Source organism: Pithys albifrons, chromosome 7 (genome assembly GCF_047495875.1).
Source record: "Pithys albifrons albifrons isolate INPA30051 chromosome 7, PitAlb_v1, whole genome shotgun sequence".
Classification (NCBI taxonomy): Eukaryota; Metazoa; Chordata; class Aves; order Passeriformes; family Thamnophilidae; genus Pithys; species Pithys albifrons.
Window position 1 is genome coordinate 17,786,855 of NC_092464.1, and position 16,779 is coordinate 17,803,633.

Consider the following 16,779-nt stretch of genomic DNA (forward strand, 5'->3'; position numbering starts at 1 on the left):
TCGGTAACCCCTTTTGAAGGTCTTAGATGCGTGATCCTTGTAATCACATTTAAGGGGCTGGTTAGCTCAGGAGGTTGTTAATAGGATACAAAACCTTTCACATCCAACCCAGATCAGTGCAGATGAAAAGCTGTGACTATTTACCAGATTTTTCATGACCTAACCCAGTTCCTAAAGGAGAAATGTTTGTATTACTTTACAGAACGTGGTTTTCAGGCTTTTTGAGCAGCATGTGTAATATAGAACATTTGATGAACATGAAAATAATTTAAAAGCTCAGTGGTAATTAAGGAATCCAATTAAAACTACAATCAAAATAATTTTGAAATTTCCCACTCCAAAACTGAGTCCACAGTCTCAACAAGCCCATAAGCACAGGTGAGAGTTGTAGTAATCAAAAAGCAGGAATTGCGGGAAAGTAGAGTGATTTAGAAAACTGATAATTTTTCACCTATGTGTGCCTGTATCAGCCACTGTCATTAGACCCAGGAGCTGCATGTCTAGCACAAAAGTCTTGCTTTTGAATGGTGATAGCCTAATTTATGCTTATTGATTTATACCCAGTAGGGGGAAAACAAATTTTGCAAGCAAACATGTGCAAGGCATTGTGTTGAAATTTCACACCTGTTTCTATTTCATGGGGTTTCAGGTAGCAAAGTTTTAGGGTTTTGCAGGTGCTGTTCTGTAACTAAGAACGTCCTAAGTCAGACCCAGTTTGAACTCATGTCTCAAACTGAATTTTTAAAAAGCGCTCTTAAGTTGTTTGTTTGTTTTTTAACAAAATATTAGGAAAAGATGTATTGAAAAATTTGGGATATAAAACCTTCCACAGTTCTAAAAACTTGCAGTAGAGAAGCTCTGGGACTAAGTGACAACTGTAGAGATCTATGATAGAAAATCTCTTCTAGTGTCAGCAGTTACTTAGAGAGTACCCTTATCCTTTTCTTGGAACACACTGATCACTAAAATAACCTTAAAGGATTTTGTGCTTACATGCAGTGATGTCAGCTAGTAAGAAGGTGTTGGGACATCTGAGGATTGCTGTTTTCTGCATACCTGGGAATAACATAAAGTGCCAATCTTGAAAATGTGCAGGTAAAGATCAGAGGTTGTGGTACTGCCATTTCTAAGTGTGCACAACAGATCCCTCAGTCATGACCTGAAAATTGTGGGATTAAAAAACTAAACTAAGCAATAAACAACACCAGTCACGTGGTAATATTGGTCATGTGGAGCATCCTGATAGTTATCTTGTTAATACAGCTGTTCCCAAACTAACTGCTTAGAGATTTCAGATTTGGCACGTCATAGTTTCTTGCAATGTATCTTTGAATTGATTGTACAGATTGTACATATCCTGTAGTAGGAGCACCTGTGTTATGCTATACTATGTGTATTTCTTTACAGTTGTATTTCTTCATAGCCCCTGAAGGTTCAGGTAATTAGCAGTCTAGCATTACGAAAAATACCCATTAAACAAATACCACTATTGACACTACTAAACACAAATGTATTTTGTTATATAAACAGAACTATGAACTAGTGAAGTATAGGCAGCATCAGTATATTGATAATAGATGGAGTTAAATTTATGTTTCATATGTGCTGTATTTATCATCTGTGCTGTTCTTCTATGTACTTACAGAAAAATTAAAAAGAAAAGCCAAACAAAACAAAACGGCAGCATCTTTCTATGAGATCATTTATACTTTTTTTTACACCACAAATTAAAGTGAGACCTAAACTCAGAAGCTATTCTGTATAGTGGCTCTTGCATTATACCTGTACAGCATCTAGCACCCAGTTTCTGAGTTCGTTGCATTTCAGATCCTGTCATTTAACCATGTTTATTAATAGCGCAAATTGCGGTCCTTTCAGATCAAGTGATAAAAGAAGACTCAGTGTCAAACAAATGTGTCTTTTATTCTGCCTCTGAAGGGGTCACAGTACACAAATGGAAGTGTCAGCCAGCAATGACAGATGCCATTTTGTATGAGTGAAAAGAAGAGGGAATCTGTCTTGATCAGCAGCCAGAGCACATCAATTTTTGTACAGGAAGTTGCACATAGGTTCTACCTGAGCAGTGGGTCTCCAAAACACTTGCTCAATTTTCTTCTACTTGGCATGACTTTTTCAGTCAGCATTGGCTAGTGCAGAATGTTCTCCGTTTTCACAATTCCCACAAACACCAATCACAGTTCTTCAAAGTTAAATTTCAGGCATTAAAGGTATTATGATTTATATAAGACCAACTTCCTCAAGACTATATCAGTTCCAGTAGCCTTGACAAGAATCACAGGGCACCAGCTCCTTAGTATGTGGATTAACTGGATGTTGAAGTTACCATTTGGAAAAATTAAGTTTCTAATCCTCATAATATATAAGGAACTTTAAAATTTTATCTAAGTATTCAGCAACAATATGGTAAATAATGATAACCTAAGAAATTTTATGAGTTTTATTTGTCTATGACTTTTTCTTCATACCATAGTTTTTTGTAAAGCCAATACCATGATTTTCAATGGAAATAACTTGTGATGTTTGCAATTTTGAGGCTCAAATTACTATTATTGGACAATTTCAAGTTTGGATCACATAATGTCCAGAATACTTCCAAGGGATATACAGAATGTGTCAAGCAGACTTTGTTCTATTTATTTCTCCCCTATTTTACACTGTTTCAGACATACCAGGAGCTCCCTGTCAGTCTAGATCACCCTTCCCTTGGAGCCAGAGGTAACAAGCACATTGCCAGACTTCACACAGTTCACAAACCCACACTTCATTAATCCCCAACAGCTGCAAAATAATAAACAAATAAATAAAACCTAGAAAATGCTTTTTCTTTCCGCCAAAAGAAGAGACAGGTTTGTTGTATTATACTAGCCCCAAAAAGAGAATGACAACATAATCTGAAAATAACCTGAAGAGCTTGTTTCTGAGTTTTTTTCCATTATTCTGCTTGTACTATTAGAAATTCCTCAGCCTCCTAATCCAGAGGCATACCAAAAATGAGTTTTATAAACAGTTTCCTATTTGTGAGCCTGCCATTAATCTCTGAGGATGTTCCAAAAATAGCCCTTGGAGGATTTGGATTTGTCTTCCTCTTTTTCTTTTTAATCCAGTTAGGGAGTGTAGCAAACAGTGACACAAACAGGGTTACATTTTGAAGGGGTCCGTGCCTGGTTATGTGAGCAGCACAGACACAACAGACATGCTGAGCTCTGGTTTCCTGCTCTGCAGTTTGCTGTCTTCCCAGCTGCTCCTCCTCCTCTGTTCTGATTGATTGTAAACACATGTGAAAAAAAAATCTTGAAAAAAACCCACAAACCACCAGATTTAAAAGAAAGAAAGAAGGAGAAGGGAAGCTGTGTGCCATCCTGATTCTAAACTTTTTATTTGTCTTTGTTACCACGCCCGTGCCCCAGTGCTCTATCAGTTAGCTGGTTGTATCATTTCCAACACTTCATTCTCCTGAATGATGAGAGGGCTTTGTCATCTCATCTGTTAGCAGGAGCAGAAGCAATTCTCCTCTGTTCCCACAGAGCACTTGCAGCATTTCTGCCATGATGGTTATTTAGAGGCAAATTATCATTAGGACTTTTCTAGGTAACGAACCCTTTTTGAAGTAAAACCATGGATTTTTTAAACACTGAGGGCAATTTAAAGCACTGAAGTGAAATACAAAAGGTACCAGTTTATTGCCCATCTCAGAATACCTTCAAATCAAGGCAAAGAATTTAAAACAATGAAAGGTTGTTAAAGCATCAATAATTCTGTGTTCCTGGAAGTATTAATTGTGTATTGATTATTACAGCTGCTGTGCTAAATGGTCCTGATTGCTCTTTCCATGGTCTTCTCCCTCCACTACTTATACTCCCCCAATTTCTCCCATTAGCTGCAAACTTTACCAGGAAATAGCTTTGCTTCTCAGCTATTGTCAGGAAAAAAATTCTTTTGGGAACCAAGACAGTTTGATACAGACTTCCATTAGAAGCATGCCTGGTTTTAATTTCATATTTAATTTTGAGACTTAACAACTTGCCGGTTTCCAATATGTCAAATGGCAGTGGACTGGTTTTATAGATTCTTAGGACTAATGCAAGTTATCCAGAGTGACTGACTTTGGTATTTCATATAAGCTGTTATAGTCAGCAAGGGTTCACCTTTAAAAAATACCTGATAATATATTCTGTCAGAAACACTCATAAGACAACCAAGACAAACTTAATAACCCCCTTATGTTTTTCTGATTAGTCCCCTACTTCTAAAATACATCTTATCTGTACTATGCTATGATTTGTACGATAAAAAATTAAAATAAATATCACAGAATGCATTTGATAAGTTTATATGTAATTTCTACATCAGGTCATACTGGTTTTATTGCTCGTATACACATGCCTCAGATGGTATCTGACATGGTTCAATATGAACTGTAAGTCACAATAACATGGCAAAGTAAATAGTCTGGAGTAAAGAAAATTATTCAATAAGCTCTGAAGGATTCAATAAGCAAGATTTAAATTAAATGCGAAAGCCAACATTCAAACCCCAAAGCCAGCAGTCAAAAATAGTCAAGTCAAAAGTTTTCTCCTTTACATTGTCTAGATAGGAAAGAAGATTGTACTGTGTGTGTTTGTTAAATAATACACCTTTGCAAAGCTGAGGTAAACTTATCTGGCTGTTCCTTAAAACATTTAAGTTGCAATTAGTATAATGGTCCAGCAGTTACTGTGTCTAGCTGCTTTTCAGTGCCAGAGTTACATCTTTAGCTTGTTTTTTTTAAATTGTTTTTTAAAAAGAGTTTGCTGAGGAAACCTGCAGAGGAGCCATAATGGATTTATATTTCTTATGTGGAAGTTTTCAGTCCTGAAAATGAAAATGGTCTTTATGAAGGTACTGTAAGGTACAGGCTGAGTGGCATAAACCTTGCTCCTCAAATTCAGCAGCCTTTATAGCTGCTAATGCTGACCAGAGTCAGGGGAATGCATCAAGGAAAATGACATTTAATTTAAATTCACTCTAAATTATGAGCATCATGTAGGTGACAGATTTTCCCTTACAGAGTCCTGTGTGAACTGGACATTGAACTAATTTTCACACCAGAGCACAGTGTCTCCAGGGATAAGAGAATGGGGCTCAAAGTGTTCCTGGAAGCAGTGGTAGGGCAGTCTCACACACTACTACAAACATAGCCCTGCAAAGAACAGCTTTTTTTCTACGATGTGATCTGTCCTCACTCACTGATAGTCTTAAGCACAGCCTGTCCTAATGACTGTTCTTGACTTTGCAACCGTACATAGTAATGGTCCCCTCATCTAAAGCTGTATGTACTATCTATGTACTATATATAACAATTTATAATAACTAATGCTATTTCCACCTCCTTCACCTATCCATACACAGTTTTGAACCTGCAAACACACTATTTGACAAGACCAGGCAAATTCTCATTTCAGATGTCAAGCCAGACCCAAATTAAGAATTAAAATGAGGCATTTTATAAGGGGTTGTCTTATCTGACCTCTGTCTGTTACAGTGTTTCATGCACCTTTCTTTGATGCAGCTGAAATTGCTCACTGCTGGAGACCCAGTGCTGGACTGGATAGCCCAGAGGTTTGGTTCACAGCTATAAAAATCTGGTGTTCTCACTGCAAGCTTTTGGCCTAAGGATTAGGATGTTTTCCTCCCCTTTTGTTGCCTAACAGTCTCCTGTGCAGAACATCCTCAGTACAAGCCAAGAAGGTCTCCTCTCCCTGTTTTTGCCAAAACACGCTAGTTAATCATTCCTTTCACCCACAATTGAGACAACAATGTGATTTTGTTTGTTTTGCTAAGCCGTGCTGAGGTCAGGGCTGCTGCTGCTGCTTTCCTGTGTGCACTGCCATCCTCAATCAGCCTGTCTAGTGCAAAGGAAGTTGTTCCCGGAGATGGTTTTGTGTCCTGAGGTTCGGGCTTTGATTGTGGCAGCGCCTTACTTAGCAGGCACGGCAGGACGCAGAGGGAAAGCGAAGTCAGAGCAGCGGGGGAGGCTGGTGCTCAGCACCGAGGCACAGCACAGAGCAGGGCCACCCACCGCTCCCCTGCTGCCATCTGACTATTGAGCTCGGATTTCTACCTTTAGGTCTGCTTGAATCCAAGGAAGGGAGCTTTGTGTAGCAAGCAGAAAATTGTCTACAAACTTTCTGCACATATAAACTTTTTGTTTTGGTTTGGTTTTGTTTTGTGTGTGCTAAAAAGGGGCTGCAGCTTAGGAGAGATTCAAAATCTCTCCTAAGAGAAATTTGTGTGCCATTGCCACGCAATGCAAACCTCCTCCTTGCTCCTGTTTGTGAGTGCTGGAAGGAACATTGAGCCTGATTCTCTGCTCCCTGGACCTATCTGACTTGAGAACAAACTCCTAGATTTGTTATGTGAAAGATATGTCATCTGGCTTAATGTTCAGAACGTTACTGCATGCAAGTAATGAAGAGCTACTTAGTAGAGTTGCACGAGGGAGTTCACTGTGGCCCAGTTTTCTGGTTGGAGCAGTACATATGGGTTTCTGATTATCAGATGCACCTGTTAAGATTCACATTCTCAACCCCGATGTCATTCGCGTAAAACTTATGTTGTTTTGAAATGAGGTAGGGACTGGCCTTTGACAAGTAGTACTTTTAAATGAAAATCAGTTATTTCCCTTACTGCATTTTTAGATTTAAGACAACAATAAGGAGCAATACTTTACATTTTCTGGTACTGCTTATTCCTAGGATTTATGAATATGCTGCGGTCTACATGCACATCATGAGCCAACTGCCAAGGGTGTTGCAGTGGAGATCTCTGTGCTCAAAGACTGCAGGCAAGATTTCCATTTTGAAACCTGGTACAGAAGACCCACTGCACATAAAGCAACAGCACAGGTCAGATGGCTGTCTCAGAAGGAGCAAGGCGCAGGATATGATGTGTTTTGCACCTGTTATGCAACAGAGAACTCTTGCCAATTAATTCAGATGGTGTTAGAGAGAAGAGATAACATGGCTTGGATTTCCTGCTCTTAATTTATTGAACAGCTAGGCCCTTGGGACTAATAAAAAGTATTTCATCAACCTGCAGGAGGTCTGTAGTTTCTGATATAACAGAACAATACCAGCTTTCAGAATGGCAAAGTATCATTAACTAATGCAGACCTTGCATAAAGAGCATCTCTGGTGGGCTATTCAAATCAATGTTCTATCTTACCTTCAAACTGTACTCACTGATGGGTAAAATGGTGAATGACAAGGTACATGGGTGAATATTTACTCAATTTCTCACCACTTTGTTTCTTGACCAGCCATGAGAAAACAAGGTAGGAAATAACCTTTCTATCTCTTTTTTTCTGGCACATAGGTGAAAGAAGACTTTCATTTTCTAGGCACTTCTTACAAAGGATTGTATCCTAGGACTTAGGTGACAAGCTGGAGTGTCTTGGGTCCTAAACCATGACTAAGGGAATATGAATATAGAAGACTCTATTTCTCTATGTGTTTACTTAGGAAATAACTGGAAAAAACTCATAAAAGAGTAAGTTGTTAGTTTCTTCTCTGCACCTTCATTAATACAAATTGGAAGAACAGGTAATACAATAGAAAGTCTTCTGGCATGACAACAAATTCTCAGAATCTTCTCAGTTTCAAACTAATAAATAAATCAAATGTTCCATATTCATGAAGATGGCAGTACCACCTTACAATGCTTGCTCTGATGCCAGGTGCAGTTTAACCAAAACATAGAGACTTTTTTTTCTTTCACCTGGGGGCAGAGGGTTGCTCTAAAAGTGGTAACATTTTCCTCCAAAAGGCCATTGAAAAAAAAGAAAATAAAAGTTAATATTCTTCAAAGAACTGTTTGGGTTTTTTTTTTTATTAGTTCTAGCTTGTACCATATTTATTGAGCTTCTCAGTTATAGAGCCTGTACTTAAGCTCAGATGATTATGCATCTTCCATTCTGCAGTCTTCTTGCACAGGTGTGGTAAGATGGATTTATCAAGATACCAGTGGAGTTATGATCAGATAGACCAATGAAGTACTGTCCTGCCTCATCTCAGTAGGTGCACCTCTTCTCTTTTTTCAAAATAGGCATCTCTGTCTTCAGTCTGTAAAGATTGTTTCACAATATCATGAGATTCAGTATCAGTTTTATCATGAGATTCATGACTGAACGCCTTAAATCAAACTGCAGACATGTTTTTAGCTGAAGTAGTCATGCTCCCTTCCATAGACAGGAGGCTGTACCTCTGAGTTGTGAGATGTGTCACACATGAGATGCATCTTACAGGAAACTGAGAACTAAACAAAACCTGTTTAGTTTGCAAAGTAGCTGATGTTGCCATTTGTAAAAATCCTCTGTGCTGGAGCGCCTGGTGGTGAAGCTCCCCAAGACAGAATTAAGTGCTTACAGGCAAAGGCATGGTGGCAAATCAGAATAATGTTCAACTCCAGCCTTCAAACATCTCCTGAGAAGTCAATAGAAGTCAATGTGATTCATGTAGCTTCCAGGCAAACTTCACTGGCAACAGCTTTCTTAAGATTCTGGCTGGAGCTGCTAAAAAAATTAATTTCACCTTCTGTCAGTTTTCTCTGAGTCTCCTTCACATTTGTTTCCTGGGGTCAAAGCCTCAGGTTCATTGTAATCCAGGTCGATTGCTTTTGATTTCCTTTCCAGCACCTCACAGACTGCTAGCAGGATAAGGGCCTCTGCTTCTGATCTCTAGATAGCTCTAAATACTTTCCTTCTCATGTGTCATATGTTCTGCAGTTTCTAAATGCACCTAAAAGTGGGATCATCCATCACACTGATTATAGTTTATAACTTTGGGTCTACAACCTACCTTGAGCAGCTTCTTATTCAAGAAGAGAAACAAGAAAATTATGTTAAGTAGACAGAAGAAATCTTTGTCCAGTTATATGTAACCTTGATATTTATTTTCTTTATTTTGATCATTTTTGTGTTCCATGAAATCTTTCTCAAAGGAGAAAACTTCACTTGAAGTGGTAATGGAATATTTTTATTTACTTTTTTTTTTCATGTGTATTGGATACTATTTTCTCTATTTACTATTTTTCTGTATTTGAATTTCTGGGTTGGGGTGTTGCTCTATTTTTTCCCTTTATTTTTTCTCTCTTTTTTTTTTAGCTTTTTTTTCCTCCCTATCTTTCTTTAGAACCAGTAGAACAAAGGCAAAAATGTGGAGGACAAAATTCAATTTTAAACAATGCTTCTCAATGTCAAGACAGCTTCACTCTCAGTTCTTCAGGAGGGTGACTTGCAGAGAGTCCAACACAGCACTCTGAGTCCACAACACCATTTTTATTCATTTCACACAGTTCTATAGACAGTGCCGAGCTGTCTCCAGAGCAGAATTAGGTCTGCATTGCTATTGAATGACCCAGAGCAGCAGCATCAAAGATTTTTGCAAGTAGCTCCTATTAATGCTAATAGGAATGTGACACAATAATTTCTCATGTGCAGATGAGGCAACAAATCCATTCAGTTGCAGGATAAAATTACTGTCAGTGTATGAGGAGCTACAGAACCTGAACCATTTAACAACAGCAACAACTAACAGAACAATACTTTGGCTAGCTTGTACCATGCAGGCTAAAATCAGTACAGGTACAAAGATAATGCAGCGTGTTCCTCTGCTTTTCCACCTCTGCCGGGAAATTTTTTGTTTGTTCTGTCATATTGGTAAATTGCAATAGCATTATCCCTTGCTTCCAAGAAAACCTTGGAATGAGCAATATAAATATTTAGCTCATTGTAAGGGCAGAACTGAAAAGAAGACAATGAAAAAACCCCAAAAAAATCAAGAAAGAAAAGGCATTGGTTACCTTTGCTTTGGTAAAACAAGTAAATTCTGCTTTCATTTGTATAAGCAGATATTTCTGTCATATATTCATGCATACTTATCTGTAGTCCTCAACAAGTTGCTCTTCAACTATTTTCTTTTTTTATAGTGTGATTTTATAGCTTCTTCCCAACAAATATTACTTGTTTACAGCTGTGCTCCTTCCATCAAAATAAAGCAAAGATTCTTCTGAAACCCTGCATCTTTACTTTTCTCTGGGAACCAGTCTTACCAGTTTGTCTGTCAAATCTCCAACTCCTCAGTTAAAAAAGGGTAACACTGAATAGGAGCATTATAGGGACAACTGTGAGGAAGATTCAGATCTCTTAGCTCGTTAGTACAGGACATGTAGATATCTAAACCAGGAAAAAGACAGTAAAATCAAATGTTGCTAGACTTCTGAAGATGCTGCAAAGATAAATGAGATTATGGGTCATGGATGTTTAAATGTTTCATGTGTGCCCCTAAGAGGCAAAAAAATGTATTGTTCAATTCTGCCATGTGTATATTGGTGATTAAACTGCTTTATTATGACAATGTGTCTGGTGCACGATGTGAACCAACACAAACTTCCCAGAGGCACTCATCAGGTGCAGTGGTGGTGGGTGGCTTCAGAATGCCATCCTCTCCTGGATATATCCGCCCAGTGAAGGGGACCAGGATGCCTTGCTGTTTACAGCTGGGGCATGGGGTTGAATGGGCTCATGGAGGGGGACAGACTGGCTGAGAGCACTGCAAGGACAAGCTGCTCCTCAGGTTTCTCCCTACCAGTGCAGTGGGAGTGCTTATAAGACATCCCAGAGGCAGACCTACTGACTAGACAGCAGGACTTGGGAATGCCCTTCAAGGGCCCTGTCTGGGCCGCTCTGTCAGGGCAGCGTACCTGAAGCCATAGGTGCCTCCCAGTGGGCACGCAGCCTTGCCTAATGGATATAGCGGCAGCATTTCATATTGGGAAAGGCAAGTTAGCCAACTCAGATAATTGTTCTGCTTACATTTGAATGTAAAAAATGGTGCTGATGCAACAGCAGTTGCAAAATATAAAGTATGACTTACTGCTTTAGCCTAATTCAAAGCCAATGAAAAGGACACTATAAAAGACACCAGCTAAGACAAACCCCTCATGGTGCACTGAAATAAAAGTCACGCCTCTGCAAATCAGTGGGTTTCTTGATGGTCTGCTTTGATACTGGCTGCTCTTGAGTCCTGAAGAACATGTGAAGAGTTCTGTCCTGCTGTCTGAACTGAGAACAGTGCCAATGAGAGTGAAGCTCAGAGTGGCTCCTCAGTGTTTGAGGACTTACCTTATGCAGCCCGTGGGTGCCTTGGAGGTCTTTCAAGAAGCTGAGGATCCCAGACAAAAAACCAAACCAAACCAAACCAAAACAAACAAGGCATTTCTTGAGGAAATGAAAGGTGAGATAGTACATAAAGGAAGAGTTGGCCAACCACAGCTGAAGAAGCTCTGCAGGCACTAGAATAAGCTAACAGTCATACATTTCTTGTCACTGCTACATGAAATTTATCTCTGTGTGGTTTTCTGTATACATTTTAACATACAGCCAGAGACCTAGCCCAGGGAATGAGTCTGGGACACTCATGGTGTGTGAGTCACAAGGAAAGAAATGTAGCTGCCAGAGATAGAGAGAGCCATGACTGAAATCCAGAGGAAATACAGAAAGCAAAGTGTGTAACAATTGTCCAAGCATACCTACATAGTTCTGTTTAAATTACTAGAAATTACTAACCACATAGGTTTGGACAGTCACACACCACAGATCAGCAGTGCTGCAGTGGAGCTTGGACCGCAGTGTGCTCACTCAGCATGACTTTCCAGATCAGTGGAAAACACATAATGGCTGTGACTCCAATTGTTACTACAATTTCCTTTGCTGCATCAGCTGACAACACATATTTATGCCTGCCCAGCCATACAGGACTGCAGGAAGTCAAGACCAAAGCAGTAAAGTGTATTTGACAACCAAGGCAGACTGATAGATATGAGATCCATATATTGAACAATGTAAGAAATATACATGGCAATTTTTAATTGAAATCATCTGAGGCAAAGGGCCAAACTTTCACATGCTTTTTGCATGAGACAATAGGCTCTGGGGTAGTTAAAAAGAGCCATGATATGTCAGGAAACTAAGACAGTGGGGACTGCTGTAAGACTGCCTAACAGACGTCCTGCTTCCACTGGGAAAGAAAATTGGACTATGGAGACAAGACAGAGAGCTGCACCAAAGCTACAAACAGGAGAGAGTGCAGAGCCTGCAGGAGAAACAGAAGTGTTTCCTTGATCCTGTCTGGCAATCCTAATGGGAGCAGTGCAGGTTCACCCAGCCAGGCTAGAACTGTGAAATAGTCACTAGAATAACAGACTCTGTGTGACAGAATGAGCTCTTTGGTCTTTCTGGTTTATGAATAAAAACAAGCATTTAACATTTATTTTGAGACCCAGTGTTAGTACCTAACATGCTCAGTGTCCTCCCTTTTATAGACCTGGTATGCTCAGTATTCCCCCTTTACAGTGCTGTTGGATTGTTGGCTGATGGAATAACTGGTTTCAGTCCAGTGACTTTTACCAAATTTTTAAAAATTTGATTTTAATTGCTGTGTTAAAGAGTCACCAGTCAATGAGTGGCCAGGATACCAATGGACATTCAATAAAAATATAGAACAGCCTCTCATCTCCATAGGCTAAAGCCATGTACGTGTGGTCTCCATTCCCACATCCCCCCAGCTAACCAGCTAGCAAACTAAACTTGGGGGTTTACCAGCGTTAGTGTGTACATTATGATATCTCTGCAGGCAGGATCACAAGTATTATTTGTTTTAATATTCCAAGCATAATAATACAGGGTTTTTAAACCAAACTTCGTATTTAAATGTGTGCATCTGTACATATACTGTGGGTGCATAGGAAGTGGTTTGTAATTCTGGATGGCATGAACCAAAGCAGTACCTTCTGTTCAGGAAAAAATCATACATAGTGAACCATAGTGAACAAATACTCCAAAGCAATAGAGAGCAATACTCCAAAGCAATACTCCAAAGCAATACTCCAGAGCAATAGAGAACCACTGAGTGCTTCGAGAAAGCCAAGGCTCTTTATGACACCAAAGCACAGAAAAGCCAAGTATAAGCTTTCATCAGTGAATTAATAAGTTGTCAAAGTTCTGACCACTGCTAACGTATCTTTGTATGGAAGAGGAACCAGAAAAGCTTTTATCTCACTCCCTGAGCACTGAATCATCTTTTCTGCCTACATTAAATATCTACTGAACTAATCTAAACCTTCCATAAATGTCTCTCTTCCTTTAAAGAAGGGGATTTTCTCTATTAGTTCTGCCTTCTTTTTTATGAACCAAGATAAATGTGAGTTGTTAACACATTTTTCAAGTACGCAGGTTTTCAAGCTTGAAAAATCAAGCTAAGTACATCAGTAAGAAGTCTGCATACAGCACACACAGCATCTCTGTCACTGGATTGTAATTTCTCCACTCTGGGATTAAATTCCAATGGACCTTGTCCAGCAAGTCTCACACAAAGTAACTAATGAAGAGAGACTATACCAAAATACAGAATTTGGCACAAGAATGAAAGATTACATTTAAGGGACTGATGTGTCTCTTGATTCCTATCATATTTAGCTTGTAATTACTTGCTGAAGTGTTAGGACACAAAGGAAGAAGTCCAGGAGGTCTGCCAGCTCTGTCCTTTCCCTAAGTGCCCAGCTAAGCTCTTGCTTCCATCCACTCAAACCCCTTTCTGAAATCAAATCTCTATGACTCTAAGCAACTTTGCAAACTCATCAACACTTCTTTTAAAGTATTGCTTATGAAAAAAATAATAATTCTCCGATGAGCAAGAGATTTAGTTTTCCAAATTATATCTGCATATGAAAATATAGATGTTTTCTGCACAAACCCTTTTGTGGCTAAATTCTACTTTTCTCAATATTTGACTTCCTTTCAGGGCTATTGCATTCTCCTTAGCCATTGCTCTACGTTTGAGAAACACCTTGATACCCCTGGCTGGCTGTGTGGCCCAAGCCATGGCACAGTCTCCTTTCCTCTACAGGTTTTCCTCAGACCAGGAGAGTAGCCATTAGGATGACGAGCAGCCTTCCGCCCTGCTGCCCTTTCTCTTGGGCCCTTCCACAAGTACACGTTAATACACAATAACCAAGGAAGTATTTTAAACATCTATGCTGCCCATTCATGCATGTAAGCCAGAGTTTCCAGATGAGGTCTGCTTGGTGTGAAGTGCACTGACAGGTCTGCAGTGTCATCTGGCCTCTAGAAGACATCTACTGAATCAGTAGGATTTCCAGATCCATGAGGAGACATGATTGCAATTTCAGCTTGCAACATCTAAATGAAATGAACGAGACTGTTCATGCTCAGTTGGAGGTCTCCCCAGGGGGCCAAGAAGGCTGATGGCTTCCCAGATTTCAAAACACTGTGGCCAGCAGGACTAGGGAAGTGATTGTCCCTCTGTGTTCAGCACTGGTGAGGCTACAGCTTGAGTACTGTGTCCAGTTCTGGGGCCCTCACTTCAAGAAAGACATTGGGGTGCTGGAGCATGTCCAGAGAAGGGCAGTGAAGCTGATGAAGGGTCTAGAGAGTAAGTCATATGGGGAATGGCTGAGGGAGCCTGGGTTGTTAAGTCTGAAGAGGAGGCTCAGGTACCTTATCATTCTCTACAACTACCTGAAAGGACGCTGTAGCAAGCTGGGCGTTGGTCTCTTCTCCCAGGTAATTAAAGACAGGACAAAAGGATACAATCTCAAGCTGTGCCAGGGACATCAGGAAAAATTTTTTCACTGAAGGGGTGGTTAAGCACTGGAATGAAATGCCCAGGGAGATGGAGTGATCATCCCTCGAAGCGTTCAAGAAACCATGGGATGTGGCACTTAGTGCTTTGGTTTAGTTGGCACGGTGGTGTTCCGGCAAAGATTGGACTCAGTAATCTTGGCGGTATTTTCCAACCTTAATGATTCTATGCTTCTCAAGGGGCATGGCAGGCTGCAGAGTGCCTGGGTTTTCCTTATCAAACCCTCTGCGCTTTTCCCAGTAAGTGGAAGAAAGAAGAGCCAAGACCTAAAAAGCCTTTCCTACAGAGAAAAGCATTCCTGCTTCAGGAACCACTGGTGCCATTAGAAATCAGTTTTCAAGCGAAGGAGGTGATGGCCAGCAGTGAGCAGGGGTCAGCAATGATTTCGCCTCCTTGGTGCCTGCAGCTCTGCGGCAGGAGCCCTGGCCCAGCAGGGGGCAATCCCAGCAAATAGCTCAGAAATCAGTGCTGCTGCTGGGGTTCAATGCCCTTGCAAAGGTGGAAGGTTGAAAAAGCTGTACAGGCACAGCTCCCCGGCTGCTCACACCTCCCCATGACCCCTGCTGCCTGCACCAGCCTGTGAGTGAGAGTGAGGTGGGAGCTGGGAGCATGGAACATCGGGGAATGGCCCCATTTCTGCCAGTTTGGGGTCAGCGTCTGACCTTGGCAGTTCTGCGGCTTTCAAAGGTTAGGAGATCAAGCCCTGCTGGAAAGCAGAGTTCTGAAAAGTAGCCAAATTCTGCAGATGTGGGAATATGGAAAGATCCTGATAGAACCATGTTATACCTTTTTTATGCCTCTCTTATTTGCACACCTCATTTGTACAACTTCACATCTTTTCTAGGCCTGCCTGGAAGAATATTTGCAAATAAATGAAAAGCAGAGCAGCTTAGTAGTCACAGTTTCTGGGTGCTTATTTCCGCTGCTAAATGAAGTGACTCACTTCTAAGCTTCCAAGTACACTGTGTGTACTTTCCCACGCACTGGTACCAGCAAACATTTTTACTGTAAAGCATATTAGCTACACATAAGCTTTTTTGTCTATAAAATAATGCAGTGTGTGCAATCCCCTGCTCATCTACATAGGTATTTGTTTGTTTGTTATTCTATGCAGTTGTTAGCACTGAAAGCCAGAGATATCACAGAAATCATGCAATACCAAGTGTCACTACATCGCTTTTCTATATAGAAGGGGACTTAACTGTTCTTGGCAGTATAAGCATACATGTTATATCACAGAAAAAAAAAGAAACAACGTACCTATTTGAGGTAATGATTCAAGAATGCATTTGACATTCCCTCCATCAGTAGCACTGCTCAGCAAACAACTTAGAACAGTTGCAGTGCAGTAGACAAACCTGGCAGAGACAGAGTCATGGATGAATGCTGTGAGGTCTGCAGTCTCTTGGCCAGCCAAAGGTGATTAACAGTAACAAAGATTTGTGTACTGTTCCTTAAAAGCTGCTGCAGGAAAGCAGGCTGGACAGGTCAGAGATAATTCCAGGAAGCTCCAGTAAGTGGAGATCTATAATATTAGAAGGGTCTCTTCTAGTGACACCCCTTGTTCCATGTGAGAAGGAAGCCATTGCCTGTGCTGTCTTGTGATTGTCACACAGGCTGTCATTTATCCCATGCTGCCAGTGGGTTCAGAAGGGAATATTCAATGGTGTTTGAGGTACATCTTCTGGTATTTTATCTCTGTACTTTTAGTGACAAGATAGGATGCACAAGAACCCTCAACAAAGGAATACAATTGCTGAACTTGTTTCTTCACCCCATCTTTGGAGTAAATCTACTAAAATGCAAGTCTTCAAGTAATTATTTACCCCAACCCTCCTACAAATATACATGTATGTATGTATATAAATATATATATGTGTATGTATTCCATATAATTTCACTAAGTGTCCTGGTGCATTATGTTTTACCTATGATCATCAATGCATAGTCAATTCAAATGTTAATGACATTTAAGAATTGTTTAAAGCTGAGTTCATGATTAAGTACTTTGCTGGCTCATTCAGCAATATTCCTTCATTTCACAGTTAGCCTAATGTGAATT

General features: G+C 40.2%; 1 protein-coding gene across 3 annotated transcripts in view; it reads right to left on the reverse strand.

The window, feature by feature from the left end:
* Positions 1-16,779, reverse strand: part of MYO3A (myosin IIIA) — a 170,406-nt gene that overhangs the window by 118,464 nt on the left and 35,163 nt on the right. The window contains exon 1 of one of the 3 annotated variants that reach the window (XM_071560617.1): positions 15,978-16,051. The exons of 1 other annotated variant lie outside the window; for it this stretch is intronic. The gene's annotated coding sequence lies outside the window, so the exon portion shown is untranslated. Of the gene's footprint in view, positions 1-15,977; positions 16,052-16,779 lie in introns of those variants that run through there. One more of the 3 variants, XM_071560612.1, reaches the window with a different exon arrangement.